This window comes from Lacerta agilis, chromosome 11 (genome assembly GCF_009819535.1).
Source record: "Lacerta agilis isolate rLacAgi1 chromosome 11, rLacAgi1.pri, whole genome shotgun sequence".
NCBI lineage: Eukaryota > Metazoa > Chordata > Lepidosauria > Squamata > Lacertidae > Lacerta > Lacerta agilis.
Genome location: NC_046322.1, coordinates 45,238,596 through 45,257,858, shown reverse-complemented (window position 1 = coordinate 45,257,858; position 19,263 = coordinate 45,238,596).

Genomic DNA, 19,263 nt, shown 5'->3' with positions numbered 1-19,263 from the left:
AGCTTCCTTTGGAACTAATATTAAAGTAGATGGCATATTGTGTTCTCTGTCCCTTTTGCTTTTTCCATGTGTATTATTAGCACCCAGCCTTTTGAGTTCAGAGGCTGAACAAAGTTTTTCAAAGGTTCAAGCAGTCGCATTATGTTCCAATGATCTGACCTGTTCTCTTATTCTCCTAGAATGGAATGTGGAACAGAAATTAGATACGCGTCCTGGGAGCAATTTGGCGCCTATATTCATTTCTTACAACTCTTAACACAGATTTCACAGTGCATCAGCAATATCTCCGAAACACTGTGCTCTAAGCACAGCCACTGTGCTCTCCTCTTCTTAAGGGAAGAGACACCGTAGGCATGAAGATCTGTGAATGTGCTGGGGGGTGTTGTGTTGCACAGTGGGCAGCAGGAGATAATGACAGGTGATATGTTGTTGATAGCGGAGAGCCTGTTTTCTGGGAAATTGTGGCTGTCACACTGAAAACTTGAATGGAAGGGTTAGATGTCAAGAAAACTCTGGATGCACAATATAAAGGAGAAAGGGGAGCCAGTGGCTTTGAGTAGTTTTGCACAAGATAAATGGTCATAGGACTATATTTATCAGCTCATGTGGCCTGTTAGCATTGTCTGCGTCTCTCAATATGTCTCTAATATACACGGCACCAAAAATCTCTTTCATTGCTATGGATGCAAACTAGGTGTGGGGGGAAAGAGCATGAGATATGAACATGGCATGTTTTATATGCAGCTGGTATTTGTTGTGAAACTGTGGTGTGCATGAGAGCTTTGTATGGTGCATGTGAGGTGCATGAGAAAACAAGTGCATGAGAGATACCTTCATGTCTTCATGTCTTCATGCCCTGCATTTTCCAAACAGTTGCACTGTCCCTGAACCTGATTCCGACCATTCTATATTATTGGAACATTTTAGCAAAGCTCTACTAAAGACTTCACTGGTACAGAATCCACGACTACATTACGGTGTAGATAATTTTGTATTTTTGTGTTTTGTTTTTATAAGTTTCTACTTTCTGTAATCTGACCCAAGCTTTGGGGATAAATAAATCATGGGACTGAGTAGTAAACCTCCATAACTTTGTATAATCTGACTATATTGTGTTTCATATTCTGAAGCAGCAATAATACATATGTAGAGAACCAATGCATTTTTCTCTGGGACATGTAGCCTGGATATCCTGGTGGCATTCTTGATCCACCAATAATGCTTTTGTAAGACACAGCCCGCAGGAGACAATGATGATTTCACAAAAACAAACCCATGGCAAAGAGCATTTAATCAGATAAAATGAGATACATTCCCCCAGGAAATGTAAGAAGGACAAGTGCCTTTAAATCTACCACATGAACTTTTCAAATTATTCTGGTACAACAATGCATAACAGCTAGGATGAACATTTGTGTAGTCAGCTAGCAAGGAAGATGAAAACGGCAACAATTTTGCATGCAGTTGAGAATCCAGAATGTAAGTAATTGTTCCAGCTGTTGGTGTGTGCTGAAAAAATTGAGAGGAATTATAAAGATGGGATTTGAGCTGCAACCATTTCAAAAGTTATGAACTGCTAACATACATTGAAATCTTGTTATAAACACAACCACACAGATGGCTCAATAGCTACGCTGCAAATCATTCTCCATTAAAACCACAGAAATTCTGCTCCATATATTCCATCATGTATGCTCAGTGTCAGAGGCCACCAGGGGGCTCACTTAGTGCAAATACTTCTTCTTTGGTGATTGCTCGTAGCCGAGTAAGATTGTCTTCCATAAACATGGTTTTAACAGTGAGTCCGTAAGTGACTGTGGAGGCCAATTCTGGATCCGCATGTCCTTCCACAGTGGGGACATAGGTTTCCAGGTGGGAGTTGATTGTGGTGAGGGTTTGCCAAGCATGCCTTCCTCTTAGCATGTTTCTCCCTTTCATCCTGAGTTTGAGCGTCTTCAAAACCCATGACACCTTTGGTAAAGGCTGTTCTCATATTGGAGCGCTCTCAGCCCAGTGTTTCTCAGTTGTTGGTGTTTATACTATTTTTTTTTTTTATCTGAAGAAGTGTGCATGCACATGAAAGCTCATACCAGTAACAAACTTAGTTGGTATCTAAGGTGCTACTGGAAGGGTTTTTTGTTTGTTTGTTTGTTTTCGACTACGGCAGCCCAACACGGCTACCTACTTGTAATTACATTTTTACAGATTCAAAAGTAAGTTTCTTTTGTCCTTTTGTCCTCTATTTTACGTTTGGGTAGCCTTTTCCCCCTTTCTAATGAAGTGATTTTCAACACTTTCACAGGTCTAAATCTACTCCTGTAACATCTTTCCAATTGTGGGCGATGATGCCTCTGACCGCTGACAGGAAATGACTAATCCATTTCAGAGCAAAAATCTGGGCCAATAGGTAAGGTCAGGGTGACCCATTGCCCCATTACAGAACTGATTTCTTGAAACACTTGCCTCCAGAAGGCCTGCCAGTTTGGCACATGCGGAAGTATGTTGCAACTGAATGGCACCCCTTCCAAGACATTGAGGGGAAATATAGAGCATATCTTTGAATAAGACACCATTAATGAATAGTTTCAAGTGAAAGCTCCCCAATGCTTGCAGAGTTGTTTCTGAAGGGTAGTTTGTGCTTAATTTTTTTTAAAAAATCCAATCTTCTAGCTCTGCTATAATATGGGTCTACTATAATGTCAAGCTTTCACTCCCACAAAGTTCTGAGGTAGTCACTTGACCCAGATGCTCTCTCCAAAATCCATTTATAAATCTGAGATACTTGGCCCTGGAGGCATCAGCACTATTCAGGAGCTCTCTTTCAAACTGGGTCAGCTGCCGTGTAGCATTTTCTTTAATCCCAGGTTTTGAAAGGAAAGAATGTAGCTGTGCTCATAAAAGCCAAGAAAGGTGAGTTCCTCCTAGCTTTCCTGTGATTGCTGCCTCTGTTATTAAATTATTATCCTTATAGAAATTGCAGGCTTTTAGTCCTTTAGAGAGCCAAATCTCAGCATCTGATGTTCCAAGTTCCCCCACCCCAAAGAAGGATTAAATGCAATTGGTACCGTTGGTTATAATGCAGGAACATGAATCCTGGCTCTGTTTTTCCATACCCAGAACCCCAACAAAGTAAAAGGATTTCGTACCCAGTAGAATGGCTTTTCCAAGTTTAAATTCAGCTCTCCACATTTCCACATTGATTTGGGATTTTTTTAAAGTCCTCATAAAACTATTCAGCCTATATTGAGAATTTCTCATAATATACTATTTTTGTATGCAGTTTTGTTTATTTATATTTATTTCATAAAATTTATATACCACTTGATTGGTTTTTTTAAAACAAAAAACAAAAACTTTCAAAGCAGTATGTGCATTATGTACATTTTACATTGGCAGGAGAGCTGCATTGCAAAATTCATATATGTAAGTGTGAATTTGCTAGAATGGCTGTGTTTCAGTTCACACAATGTTTTGAAAGGTGCCAATTAGGCAAGTTCAAATATCAAAGCGAATATCTTACCCATCCCTTGATACAGGTCATGCTTTCGTTATTAATGTTGTAAAATGTATTTGCAAAAATCTGTCTCGTTTCCCCAGCCATGTGAACTTGCATATGGAATCCTTTGAAAATGCTATTTTACTAGACATTTTCAATCAATATATCCCTTCCAGATCGGTAGTTGGGTTCCTATTGAGGGTATTTGGTGAGCCAACATAAGAGTGATAAAGGGTTGAGGACTGGAGTGATTGTTTTGTGGCATTATAGCAGTGAGCAAAGCTGTAGTGTAACTTTTGAATAAATGTGTTTTTAATTTTAAAGAAAAAACAAAACCCCAGCAGTCCTATTTAACCAAGACAGAGATGGCGAAGGAGGAGAGCCACTATCTAATCATTAGGAGTAAATCAGCTCTCAGTGAGAAGAGGAGGTGAACTGTGCACAAAAAAAAATCTCTTTTGTGCTTTCTGCTAAAAAAGCACTTTAATTAACAGAACCTTCATTCCCTTTGCCGTTTAATGCACAAAACAGTTCATATTTTCTGTACCTGAGTATTTTTTTAAATGGAGGGTGGGGATATTAGGCTTTTACTCATTTTGGAAAGAGGTAAGCACACTTCTAGTGTGCGAAATGAAGATGCCACCACGCAGGAAAATGAAAACCCCTCCAAAGCTTGAAAGAGAAATGGATTCCAGTCGCTTCCAAGCCAGATTATTACACTGTTATTAATCACTGTCACCCTAGTGGTGGTTGCATGACGCGATGCGTTACTCAGTGCCAGAATACTGTTGCATTTTAATCTAAATGTTCTATCTCCAGATTGCATGGCACACTGGCCAGTTGAGAAAAATTATTGGCGGGCCTTGGGCCATCATGAGCAATTGGGCGTGGTGCAACAAGGTCCGCTTGCAATGTTTGTCTTCAATCCTCATACAGCCACTTGGGTATTATCATTTGCTTGCAAGCCAGATCAATCTAAGCAGAAAATCAATGGCTGAACATGAAAGCTGCGACTAATAGTGATGCAAGGTGAACATTCCTTGGAAGGAGGAGGGGAATCAACCCAATTAAGATACCTGTTCTTTCACCATTTCCACCGCTAAGGCAAGAACACTCTGCTTCCATGTTTCTCCTGGCTCAGCACTTGCTAGCCTCCTTTGCACGACATTTAATTAATTCATTAGTTCTTTAGTGGTGCTCTTGCTGCTTTCTTAAGGGCCTTTAAAACAGTTATTCTCATGTCTCTTTTGAACTGTCTTTTCACTCAGTGAATAAATAAAACTTGGGTTTCATTGTTATTATTGTATCTTCTTCTTCTTCTTCTTCTTCTTCTTCTTCTTCTTCTTCTTGCCAGAGAAGTTTGGGGTAGTAACAAAAGCAAAGACTGGGTCTATGATAGTTCATGGGCTTTCCCACTGGGAAAGTGTCCGGAGGCTACTTCAAAGTCTCTCATGCATTTCTCTCATGTGACAGAATATCAGGTCCCTCCAAGTGTCCCAATTTTCAGGGAAAGTCCTGGATTTACAGAAGCCACCCCAGTTTCTGACTTGATCCTAGAATGTCCCGCTTTTCCTTAGGACATTCCTATTTTCATCAGAGAAATCTTGGAGGGTATGGAGTTATGCAGCCCCTCCAGCCAACCTTTAGAAGACATCTGAAGGCAGCCCGGCATAAGGAAGTTTTTCAATGTTTAATGTTTCATGATGTTTTTTATATATGTTGGAAGCTGCCCAGAGTGGCTAGGGCAATCCAGTCAGAAAGGCAGGGTTTAAATAATAAAATACAGTGGTGCCCCGCTAGACAAATGCCTCGCTAGATGAAAAACTCACTAGACGAAGGCATTCGTCTAGCGGAAGGCTGCCCTTTTTCCCGTCTAGCGAAAACTGCGGTTTGCATTGCCGCTTCGCTAGACGAAAAAACCGCTAGACGAAAAGATTCGCAGAACGAATTATTTTTGTCTAGCGGGGCACCACTGTAGTTGTTGTCGTCGTTATGGACTAGGACACCCCAATTTTAATTGTAGAGATGTTGGACATAAGTTGCCTGATGGTTTGAAAGCTCTTAGGAACATAGAAAGTTGCCATCTGCAGGGTCAGGCTTGTCCATCAAAGTTCAGTTTTACAGTAGGCAGGTACTTTCCCCAGGCCTTCCTTGAGACATCTTCTGCATCAAAATTGCACAACACATGGAAAGATGGCACCAGGTTCCTTGGCAACATGCCCTCTGTTTGTCTCTCTCTTCATTGGAGGACCATAGCAGCAGAAACAATGGCTCTTGAGGAGGACTCTGAATCAGTACCATTTCATTTCCTGTAATGTCCTGCAGCAATTCTACATTGGGGGGTTGTAAGTCATTTCAAGGTCAGTTCCCAGCTACTCAGCATTGATTCAGAGTGCCAGAAATTTTTGATTAAAAAGGAGCCCAGGTTGGGTATTGGTGGGACCCTAGCAGCTGCCTGAGGGGGCTGTAGACTGATTCCAGACCGACTTGCGCAAACAAGAGACTTCTAGCTCAGCCTTCTTCCTGGCGAACACGCACCTGAATTCAGAGTGGTATATTGCATGATAAAACTGTGCCAAATCTGGAACAGAAGGTTTGAATTGGTTTTGACCATGAATATTAGAAGAATGGGATAATGAAAGAGAAGTGCCAATTAACAGTCCAGCGACAATTTTTTTTTTGTCACTTTTGGTAAAGTGGCACAGCAGAATTACTCAAATGTGTTAGCCTGAAAGTAATGAAAATAAGCAGATAGTTAATACCTATCTGGTGAAGAGGTGCATGTGACATCAGAGCCACAAATCAGGCCTGCAGGTTCCAGCAGAATGCTAACTGACAAAAATGAGCCTTTCATATGTGTGACCAAAAAAACCGAAACCCAACACAGTAGCTCACAAAAATAATATGAGACTCAGCAATTCAAAAGCAAAGCCACACCAAAAAGCCCACAAACCAGCTGATATTTAGTAGAAATATAGTTTAAAGTTCACAGCACAATTCCAACCATGTCTGCTCAGAAGCAAATCCAAGTGACTGCAACAGAGTTTACTTGCGGGGAAGTAGGGTTAGGATTGCAGTATGGGAAAGGATCCATAATAATAATGGTTAAAACAATAAGAGAAAGTCAAATAGAAGAAACTGAAGCTGCTATAATAGTGTCTGTTTCTAACAGAGGCATTAATAGCAAGTATGCAGTGCAGTACTCAGAGCTGCTGAACTAAGGGTTGCAAGTAGCAGTGCTCTGGGAAGAGTGCTGAGTGAGCATTGATCAAAGTCTATCTTTGATGCCTTTTCTAACCAATGTTTTACATTTACTTTTGACATTTCTCCCACAAAGACAATTCTCTCAAGTAAAGTGGGGGGAGGGAGCCCTGATATGCTTTTTAGTTCATCATTTATCCAAAGAGGCTCAGAAATAGCCTCCACCTACAATCCCACCATTGAGGTGGTGACAGATATGTAGAACGTTTTCATCTGCAAATATTTCTTCTTCTTCTTCTTCTTCTTCTTCTTCTTCTTCTTCTTCTTCTTCTTCTTCTTCTTCTTCTTCTTCTTCACAACACCATCAGTGTGCATGGTCCTCATACATCGGGAGAAACTAGATAGGTCTCTGCACCCAATGACCTTACGTCCAACAATAGATCATAAACAGCAAATGGAAGGACAAAGGTAGAAAAGGGTTCACATGGATTAAGGCAGTTATGCAGTTAAAGCTTGTAATAGTTAGATTTAAGGGAATAAACTAAAGATCATGTATAAAAACAAGTTTTCAAGTGGAATGTGAACAGAGGCAGCGGAACCATGGATTTCATCAACAAAGCAATTCCCAAAAAAGGAGATGGGAAATGGGTGGAGCTACGATAAGAAGTAAAACAACTTTGGGTGGCAGAGTAGGATGAACTGAGGTCGCAGGCAGAACTATAATGACAAGCAAAGGCTGAAAAATAGAGATTAGGGTAGAGTAGGGTACGCAAGGCCAGGCTCAGTGATGTAAGCTATAGCTGGGCTGAATTAACAGGACCAGGAAGAAAACATGTAGTAATCTTATGGGTTCCAATGTTAGTCCCTGATGCTCTGGAGCCGGTGAGTACTCCTGGTTCTTGAATATGATGAGAGGGAAAATCGAACAAAAACCAAAAAATGCAAGGAAATCTTGGAACAATATAAAAGCTCCATAGTTCAAAAGAAACAAACCAGAAAGCAGCAGCCAATGGTTTTAGACAAGGGCTTATATCTATCTGTGCCAACAGAGTACCAACCACCCCAGTTTTCTCTGTTGCTCTCTATCTGTCTTCCTGGTTTTCTGCATCCTACAGATGCTCTTGTTGTCTCTGGCATGGAAACCAAAAGAGGTTTAAATCACCTGCATGACTCCTTCCTTTCCACCATGCCTGCCCCCTCTGTACTGGCCAAGACTCAGCTCCCAGCTGTTCCCCATGACCTTCCTGGTACAGGGCTGGCTGGCTGCTTCTCCCTGTAGAAGAAAATACTGAGCCCATACCTACCTGTGAAAAGGCTCTTGAGATCCTACATCTAAAATAATACAAGATTTGTTCATTGTACAGTCATACCTTGGTTTTCAAACAGTTTCATTCCCGAATGTTTTGGCTCCTGAACGTTGCAAACCCGGAAGTGACTGTTCTGGTTTGTGAACTATTTTTGGAAGCTGAACATCCGATGGGGCTTCTGATTGGCTGCAGGAGCTTCCTGCAGCCAATCAGAAGCCGCAATTTGGTTTTCGAACGTTTTGGAAGCCGAACGGACTTCCGGAACAGATTCTTTTCGACTTCCAAGGTACAACTGTATTTGTAACAGTCACTGTAAAGTGAATTAATCCCCAAATCAGCAAGTTACGATCTATGCGAAGAAGTAGGTTTCCTCAAATGCTTCATGTTTACCATGGGTTCTAGTGGCTTTTTAAATTCCAGACCAGGAATATATTTTTCCCTGATTATGACCATCTTACCTGTTTGGTACAGAGGGAATACAGATCACTGAGTGTTACTGAGTCTACTGATGGTTGAGCTAAGCTGATCGCACATAGAACAAATACTAATCTTCCTTTATTAGCTGTACAACTATATGTTTCCAGATGCCTGTGTGAAGCTTTCACAAAGCCTTCAAAAAAGGAAAGACTTGGATCTGCTGCTGCGTGGTTGCCAATCCACAAGGTTGCCAATGAAACAAGAAAGCTTTCCTTTTATGCTGCACAGTTCTTGGGAGGACTCTCCCCAATGGATATGCTGGTATAAATTTAATCACTCCCCCTCCCCCTGCATCTTTCTTCTTGTGCTCTGAGCTTCCAAATCTTGCTCGTACATTCAACGTACCTTGTCACTGCTAACTGGGATTCCTTTGAAAACATTAAGAGCCCCGGAACCTGACAATGTACATATTTTAAAGCCTTTATTTAGAGATGAGACATGGAAAGTAGCATTTAGCTTCTTCCATATCTCGAGGGCAATCAAATCCTGTGTTTTATTTATCCTACCAGCTAGAAGATGTGAGCGGTGATCCCCCCCCCCCACATGAACTGTTCATTTATAACACTATCAGCCATAAACCAGAGTTGGTTTGAAATCTGGAAAGTAAATAACATGACTAGTTGGGGAGCCTGTGACAAGACAAGGATGGTGTCACCTCCCCCCCCCTCCCCGGCAGTAGATAAGTAGAACAAAGAGAAAGGAGTCTTCTTACCAGTTAGAAACTTTAATGATCACAGCAAAAGAACAAAGAATCCATTTCTAGGAATGAAGGTGCTCCCAATTAAGGGTTCCACCCACTTCCTCCCTAGTCACCCACATCACTACCGTGTCTTGTAACCTGATCTCGTAACCACTGTGCTTTCTGTGCTGCCACATGCAGACAGACTCAGGTAATTACCTCAAGACACTTTATTTCTGATCTGAAAGGCTCCCAGCAGACCCCAAAATGAAAACCAGGACACACATGGCAATGACTAGCCTGGAAGCCCCAAGTAATGGCTAAGCAGTGGTCTTTATAAGGTAGGCTAGAGCAAGTTAAATTTAGGAGGGAAACCTGCTACAACAGTTTCGTCCCCACGGAGCATGCCCATTCCAGAACCTTCTAACGAGTTCAAATATTGACCAATTATCAAACATAACTCCACATAACAGAACCAAATACAGTGGTACCTCAGTTTTCGAACAGCTTAGTTCTCGAACTACTTGGAACCCGAACGCTGCTAACCTGAAAATAGGTGTTCCATTTTTTGAACTTTTTTTTGGAAGCCGAACATGCACTGTTTTGAGTCCTATGCTGTTCCGCTTTCTTTCTGAGTGTGTTCCATTTGTAAATTGAGTCCCCCACTGCTAATTGGAGACATCCTCTTATGTTCTGAGGGTTCCATTCTGTCGACTGTTGAGTTGTGAGCACTCATGCAACACGGAGGTGATATCTGGAGCTTATATTTGGTGCTTTTGCTATTTATTTATTTATTTATTTATTTATTTAATTATTTATTGCTTTTTTGTTTGGGTGGTTTTTTCGTTTTTGTAACTGTGGCTTGTGACTTATTTTTGTGACTGTGTGGAACCCAGTTCAGCTACTGATTGATTGATTGATTGATTGACTGACTGATTGATTGTGTGACTGCTGAAATGGATAAAAGCAGCAAAGGCAAGAGAACCATTAACAGAACAACTGTAGAGGTAGTAAAATTCATGTTAAATTTCTGTTTTAGGGGTTGTTTTTAAAAGTCTGGATTGGATTAATCCATTTTTCATTACTTTCTATGGGAAAGTGCACCTTGGTTTTGGAACGCTTTGGTTTTGGAACGGACTTTCGGAACGGATTAAATTTGAGAACCAAGGTATAGAACCAGTCTGGTGTAGTGGTTAAGAGTGGTAAACTCGTAATCTGGGGAACTGGGTTCGTGTCTCCGCTCCTCCACATGCAGCTGCTGGGTGACCTTGGGCTAGTCACACTTCTTTAAAGTCTCTCAGCCCCACTCACCTCACAGAGTGTTTGTTGTGGGGGAGGAAGGAAAGGAGAATGTTAGCCGCTTTGAGACTCCTTTGGGTAGTGATAAAGCGGGATATCAAATCCAAACTCCTCCTCCTCCTCCTCACCCCATTTAACATCATATCACACCACTCATAGAACATTTCTGCAAACTCCCCCTCCCATCCAAGTTCACTCAAAGTTTACCTCAATAGAGGCTTGTCTTAACAGTAGAAAAAGCCATTCCCCCCCCCCTACAGCACTGAATGGCTGTGGGTTAATGGCTCTCCAAGGTTTTAGACAGAATTCTTTCTCAGCCCTACATGGATATGATTCACTAGCTTTCTCACTAGTCAGAAATGGAAGAACTTGGTGTATTGAGCAGATTATCATAGGTGTTCACACTAAGATTAATATCAAATGTGTAAGATACTATGAAATATGTTTTCCATTAATGGAAGATGATTGGGGAAAGACCTGTTAAGTCCATTGTCACTCAACTGAAGAGAGATTTGATATAAAATTGCATAGAAGTGGTCCTTAACTCTGCAAAGATATAACGGGATCTGTAACACAATTCAGTTTAGATGCTGAAAATGTCTGGTAGCTGATGTGAACTTCATACAACTGTAGTTGTATTGTCCCAAATTATGTTATTACATATAATTGCTGACATGGCAGGTATTAAGCTGGAATTGGATCTGTTTGTGCTTATATTGATTAAAATGGAACAAAAACAAAAATTGGATCAGATTATAGTTGCATCTATGTTTGTGGTTTCCAAAATTTGGAATATGAAGGACTAACCTAGGATGGCCCTTTATCTAAATGAAATGGTCAGATTAACTGAATTAAAATGACAGCAAAATGAAAAACATAATGAATTGCTATACAAATGGGTACCATTTGTTTTAGATTAGATCAGCAACTATAACAGCACTCAGAAGAACATTTGCTTTTTGTTTGGTCATATTCAGTTTTCACATTCTATTTCCAAACAGGGAAAATATAAAATATTGAATTAAACCTTGCACCTACTACTCATTGAAGATGCATTTTGTGTAAGCCTCCCAGCTTTATTAGCTTGTACAAATGTTCTGCAGTGAGGCAACAGGGGGCAAGGAATTTGCATAGAAGGTTAAGAGCACACTCATGCTTTGAACTCTGTTAAGGGGCATCACCAACCCAGCAGGAACCCCTTTAACTAAGGTGAGGTTCTCACTGCCAATTCACCATAAAGATGAGTCATGAATATGGGTCCTTCCCCCAATCTTCCACTGTTCTGCCCAGCATTCAGCAGAGTGAGTCCATCAGATCCCAAGAATGTCATACCAAGCATGTGCTTGAGCTGGACGGCAATGTGAGGTGGTTGGTCAGATGTCCTCCGACCAAGAGTTGCCAAAATCTTACATCCAAATTAGCCCCAAGTCAACCCTAATTGCTAAATTGTGACAAAATGGCAGCCAACTGGAAGCCAAATTATCCACATACAGCGCAAATCAGAACAGTAAAGAGTAGGCTTGAAAAGGGCCTACCAATGCAAATTAGAGGAACCCTTAAAAATCCCTACTAAGCCTCTAAAAGTGACTGGCTTGTGCTGCACTAATCACAGGGTAACTGCGCCCCTACCTGGGCAGTTATCTTTCCACAAGGGCCAACATTGATGCCAAAATCCAGCATTGCCTAAGCTATGGGAGTGCAGCCATCTCCAGGTCCTCGAAAGATTCCATCAACAGTGTCTCCGAAAAATTTTACACATCACTTGGGAAGACAAGCGAACTAATCCCAAAATGGTTTTCAGCCTTCTAGGGGGACAGTGGACATGATTTTCACTGCTTGACAGCTTCAAGAAAAATGCTATTATACTACCAACCTTACTATATGCTTGTGAAACATGGACCACTTATAAATGCCATCTCCAACTCCTCAAAAGATTCCATCAACAGTGTCTTCCAAAAATTGTACACATCACTTGGGAAGACAGGCGAACAAATATCAGTGTACTGGAAGAAGCAAAGATCACCAGTGTCGAAGCAATGATTCTTCAACATCAACTTTGTCGGAGTGGTCATGCTGTTCAGATGCCTGATTATCATCTTCCAAAGCAACTACTCTATTGTGAACTTAAAAATGGAAAGTCTAATTCTGGTGGTCAACAAAAGAGGTTTAAGGACTCTCTCAATGCAAATCTTAAAAAATGTAGTATAAACACCAATAACTGGGAAACACTGGCCTGTGAGCGCTCCAATCGGAGAACAGCCTTTACCAAAAGTGTCATGGACTTTGAAGACGCTCAAACTCAGCACGAAAGGGAGAAACGTGCTAAGAGGAAGGTACTTTTGGCAAACCTTCACTGTGATCAACTCCAGTCTGGAGGGATGTGTGGTTCCAGAATTGGCCTCCACAGTCACCTACGGACACACCGTTAAGACCGTGTTCATGGAAGACAATCTTACTTGGCTACAAGTGATTGCCGAAGAAAGAGAAGACTCACAGGGTGTGTGAGTTGTTGCAAATGCTAAGAATAAGGAGGCTGATGCTTACCTTATGAAGGGAGGCAACTGCCCTTAGCCAATTGGCCGCTATCATGGCCTAATTTGTAAGAACCTGCTAGATCAGACCAGTGGTCCATCTAGTCCAGCATCCTGTTGTCACAGTGGCCAACATTCGTGTGTGGGAAACACAGGATCCAAACACAAGAGCATTCTCTGTTCCTGTGATTTCCAGCAACTGTAGAGGCACAGAATAGTCATCATGGCTAGTAGCCATTGATAGTCCTCCATGAACTTAACCAATCCTCTTTTAAAGCCATCCATATAAATTAGTTTGGAGGTAGTGTTTAACACCAGCAACATTAAATCAAATAAACAAGGAATATTCTGTGTTATGTTGCAGGGGATTCGATGAAACAGGGATTTATATTCACATGTGGCGGGGGTGTAAATATGTATAATTGTTTCGGCAAGAATGGTATAAAGAGGTGTGGGATATAGCTATTTATTATAAATTAGCATGTGCTATTAAGGTAAGACGGGGAATATGCAGGAGAAAAGATTAGGAGGAGCTATGGAAAGTATTTGAAGAATTTGTACTGTTAAAATGGAAAGCGAACGTTTAAGCACATTTAACTTTATTAGGTAACTTGAAAACATGGATGTCTTGAGTTATTACTGGTACAAATCTTCTTATATAATTCAGCTCAGTTATAATCTTTCCTGCATCCCGTTAGCAATGGTAATGACCTTTCCTCCCATTCCCCAAAGCCTAACCTCGCAGTTTCTCTTTCTAAACCTCCACACCCAACTGCCAAACCCCCAACTGCCTTTCCAGGTTGTTCCCCCTCCTTTTAGAATGCCAACTAGCTCCGCCTCCCAGGGAACACCTACCTAACATGGGAGTGATAGGTTAACCCATGATGAACCAGGCATTATTCCGTCACAGGGCGCACATTTATTTATTTATTTATTTATTCATTCATTCATTCATTCTTGAGGTGGGGAGCCATTCAGGTTAAGGCTACCCCTCTTCCTGCCATCCTTCCCCTGTAAGGAGGTAGCTTCAGAGCCTTCATCTGAGCAAGAGATGGGCAGGCAAACAAACAGGAAGTTCCTGCGCAAATGGCAGTGGAGGAGCCATAGAACAGTAGTTTCAACTTAGAGGTCTTTTGTGGCTCTCTTATTCTACAGCTTGAGTTTTTAAACTGCAGGATGTGCAACAAATTTATTCACAATCATCACAGTTTTCGTTATAAGCCTTATGAGGAGAAGAAGCTGGTACCGAATGTGTGTGCGTTGGATTGAAAAGAGAATTTTTCAACGTTGCCGACATTGTCGGAGCAGAAATAATACGCTAGTGGGAAGCATTCAGACAAAGTCAGCGATTCTGTACAGTTTTATCTAGCCACTGGTTGAAGCATAATGCATTACAATTTCAGAAGCATTTCTGCTGTTATCACAGTTCTTTCAAAACAGACATATTCAATTAATTTCTATATAGTGAAACCTTACAGCTGACTGTGAAGTATTGCCTATGTGAATAATTACACATTTGCTTATCTTCCCAAAGGAACTAAATGCTTTCCTAAAGATGTATTGTACTCTATTTAGATACAATGAGCACTCACATACAGTTTTCTTTTTTTAAAAAAAAAAAATCACATCATAATCTAGCACAATACCACCTGAAACCACCATTCACTATAAGTAGCCCAAGTTGTTCATGATTATTTCTGGGGGTGAATCTATTTTGCATACTTGAAGTAGGAGGTTGCATGTACTGGAACTTTCTCCTCTCATTAGCAGCAGAAATTATTTGGACATCCTGATTTTATTTGCCCCTGATTCCTAGTAAGCAAGGCAAAGTGGCTGGGGCAACCCAGTCAGATGGGCGGGGTGCAAACACTAAAATTATTATCATTATTACTTCTATTGTGCTTGGAAGACCCCTGCCCAAAGTCAACAGACAAAACTAATAGAGAAGACCCGTGTTATTAGTCTCACAGGATGTGAAATAATTATCCCTAGAAGTGCACCTTCATCATGTAAGACAGTGGTTTTCAGCCAGTGTGTTGTGGTACCCTGGGATGCCTTGAATGATGGTCAGGGGTGCAACGGGCAACACTGGCCTCTGTCCCTCATTCCTTACCCCTCATGTCTCTGCCTCCCAAAAATTTGCACAGCTGTTTGTTGCAGCAGCCCTAGCTACAAGCTCCATAGGTGAATGGTGACTCTGGGGCTGGTCAGGGGGTGCTGGTTGCCAGGAGCTTCTGTGGCCTTGGAGTAAACAAGCAAGTGGGTGAGGGAGCCCAGGCAGCCAGTCCACCAGCCCTCGCTGTTGGGAATGGACAGACAAGTGGGAGGCCGGGCAGGCAGGTAGGCAGGTGCTGTGCTGGCCTTTGTTGTGCTTGCTGTGTGCAATGCATGCCTGGGAGCTGAGTGCCCGGTGCTGAAGGGGAGCCTTTCTACCATGCTGGCTCGGCAGCACCCACTGCTGCCACTGCTGCCTCCTGCTAGCCACACGTTCACCTTTGGCCAGTTTCCATTGGGTCAATTGGAGCTGAGAGGGCAGCTCAGAGACGAGAGGCAGCAGCAGCGGTTGCCCAGAGGACTCCCAAGGAGAGGAGAGGAGGCTGAGGGAACACTCCACAAGGGAGGGTGTTTGAAAAGGGGTGAGGCTGCCAGCTCTGCAGGCAAGGGGCGACATAACTGGGCTCCTAAGCCCCACAGGAAAGAATGTGGCTGGTCAAGGGAGCCGTGGACTCAAAAACGTTGAAAACCTCTGATGTAAGGGACTGGGAAATTTGTGCAACCTCAGGAATGGGGCTAAATGAGTGTCCCCATAGCCTTGCTCTACCCATGTCCACAATAAAGACTGCTAGTGCCAAGGACTGGGCAGAGGAGGAATGGGGGAGACCGCCTCCCCATCCTGACCCTTCCAGGGAGGAGGAAGAGGGAGATAGTATAGATATTGGGAAATCATGGGAAAGCCAGAGCAACAGCTGGCTGACACATTGTCACTAGAAAGCATTCCAGACCCCCCATCTCCCACAACCCAGCGAGCCTTAAAAGTAGGAGAGCAAAGAACTTGAAGGCAGAGGGCAGGTAGCAGCATCCACAGAGGTGATGATGAGAATGGTGAATGAGGAAGTGGGAGAGGGAGGGTGGAGATTCACTCAGGACAATGCCACAATCCAAGGGATTATGGTTCTATAACCCCTCTCTGTAAAGTTTGAAATAAAAAAGGACTGCAAGAAACTTTTCCTTGTCTTTATAGTTTCCTGGGCAACCAGGCAGGAGCCGCTGGTAGCATCCTGACAGCTAGAGAAGAAGCACCACCCATATAGGGTCAAATGCTTGTTGGTTCTACGAAGTCAAATAAACATGTGGACATTTCCCCATGCATTCAATATATGGCCTTGTGTATGTGAAGCAGGGCTTTTTTTCAGCTGGAACTCACCAGAACTCAGTTCCGGCATTTCTCAGGTGGACACCATTGCCATTATAAAAGAGCAAGGGAGGAGTTTATGGTGAGTTCTGGCACCTCTTTTTCTAGAAAAATAACACTGAAATGAAGTGCCATGTGTGTAAATGCAATGCAAGTTTGCTGTTTGTGGTGTCAATAAACCTCAGGCTTGAGATGTTTCTTATACGGCCCTGAGCAAGGTGTTCATCATTGTGCCAAAGCTTCTTTTTGTCATACTTCAGACAAGTACTAGGATAATTTCCTAATGATGAAACCAAGGGAAAATAATGTTTGCAATGCTTTAATATATTTTTAATGACTTCTGAGTCAATAAGCCAATTTCTGAATTCGCACTCATTAGAAGGGACATTTAGCAAAGTGTTTCACAAACAGTTTCCACAAGACAAGAAATAAGAAATGGGTTATTGATCATCTAACTGTAATCCAGTGACTGCTGTTTAACAATCTAATTGCCCTTTCAGTTATGCTGAATTATGCTTATAAATGGAACAAAAAAGTCACATTTAAAAAATGGATGGGCATTAATACGTACATAACTGCAATTATGGTTAATGGTGTTTTTTTTAAAAAATAATGTGGTACTTCAATAAACAAATTGGCTGTGTTGTGAAGAAGTCCTAAGACGATTCTGCAAATATGTGGAATATTACACATATTACAAATATTCCAACCCACTGCATACCTAAAGTTTAAAAAATATGCCTTGGGCAATTGAATTTGACATATATTGGCCTTTGTACTGTGCACTGAACATCACAAATGTGCCAGTTTCATGACTCCATTTTGCTCAGAATTTTCATTTCCAAAAGGGATACAATTTCTGCCTTAATAGCTGCTTTTCTACATTATGCAAGCATCAGGAAGATGCAGCTGAAATAGACAATTGGCAACTCTCCAACCTGTGATATTGGAGTAAATCTTAAGAATTGGACTCTCTTCCCACCCTCAATATATTAAAGATAGCCATTCCTACTGTTGTACCTTCAAAAAATTTTACTGATACTTTGTTAATTGGTAAATATTATTTAAAGGTGCATGTCTATGCCAATTTTTAAATGTTCCTTTCTAAAGGCACAGTTAATCCTCACTAAGTCACTAAGTAAATACTACAAACTTGTACTATTCCTTTATTTTGTGCTCAGGGGAGTCTGGCTTGGTTGTATTATCACCTGCTGAGATAACATCAAGTTTTGCAATTCAAAATTAGAATAAAATTGAGGGGGACAATAAAAGGTAAACGCTGTGTTGCTTAAAAATAATCACACGCTTTCAGCTGACGTGAAATCTATGACTGCTAGTCTACAAGAGAAGCATTTTCTGCTAGTCTGCTAGTGAAAAGTGACTTTAAAGTCCAATAGGTTCTGCTTGTAGGAATATCGCCATTCCCCTGAGCAAAGTGGTGGTTGGGGTTGGCTTTGTCCTACCCATTAGGAGGGAAGCATGGTTGGCCATTCATAAGGATGGGAGGGCCAAAGAGTTGTCAAGCAGCTGTCCTCCCTCCGCCCAAGTCTCAGGGCAAGGCAAAGCAGAAGCCTTTCCACAAACACCCAGGGGATGAATGGCTTGGAATTGGCTAGTCATTCTTCATGTGGGGCAAGTGGGATTTTCTTGGTTGCTTGCCTGACTGGTCTGGGTTGTTCTTTGCTTCTGAACCAATGGCTTCAATTTACAAGAAAGGCGATTCTGACTAAACATTCTGACTAAATATTTGGAAAAACTTTCCGTAAGAACTGTCTGGCAGTGGGACAGACTCCTATGAGAGGCCATGGCCTCTCCTTCCTTGGAGGTTTTTAAGCAGATGTTGGATGGCCACCTGTCATGGATGCTTTAGCTAAGATTCCTGCATTGCAGGGGGGTTGGACTAGATGAATCTTGGGTCCCTTCCAACTCGAAGATTCTATAAAAAAAATTACTGTGAGGCTGAGATGGGTGTTGAGAAGACCTGCTTGTTGGTCACAAAATATGGCTAGAGAGGAAAGTTACATGATGATGTTAGTGGCTTCACCATGAGGTATGATTACTGCAAAGAAGGGAAATATACCCAGACTAGGCCTCATGGCTAACCAGAATGAGGAGAAGGCATGGGCCCTCCTTACAGTATGGACAGCTTTATTGACATCAAAGTCTGGGCAGCTTGATGCTGTTGATCAGGGCTTTATTTCAGTCGGAACTCATTGGAATTCAGTTCCGAAACCTCTCAGGTGGACACCATTGCTATTATAAGAGAACAAGGGAGGTGTTCATGCTGAGTTCTGGCACCTCTTTTTCTAGAAAATTAGCACTGCTGATGGTTCTGAATATAGCTCCTTCAAATGTGTGGAGCAAGGATTATGAAGTCACTGATCTCAGGACCAAGAGGGGTCACCAGGCAAGGATGGTGACAGGGTGCAGCCATACCAGCCATCATATTAAAAGGCAGTATCTGCATTGCAGTTAATGGTTATGCCTTTTGCAGATAAATTGCATTAATAAAGTTGCTGTGACTGTTCATCACATATATTGTTTTGCGTCTTTATTCTGGTATGGAGGCATATGATAACACACAACATGAAAGATAGGGCTTTCCCTGCCCAGTCAAATTTCTAAATTGAACACCAAGCTGTGGCTGCAACTGGGGGAACACTGGGACCAGCAAGTGGGTGTGACCAAAAAATTCCAGTGTAGGGAGGGAGCAACATCATTTGGCTTTGGGAGGCAAAGGGTAGGTGTACATTGAGTTAGATTTCCAGATTCTGGATCCAGATCTGTCACTGGAAGTTCAGGTGGCTAACACTCTTCTACATCATAAAAAACATGACTGAAAGGACAGGGAGAGTGTCCAA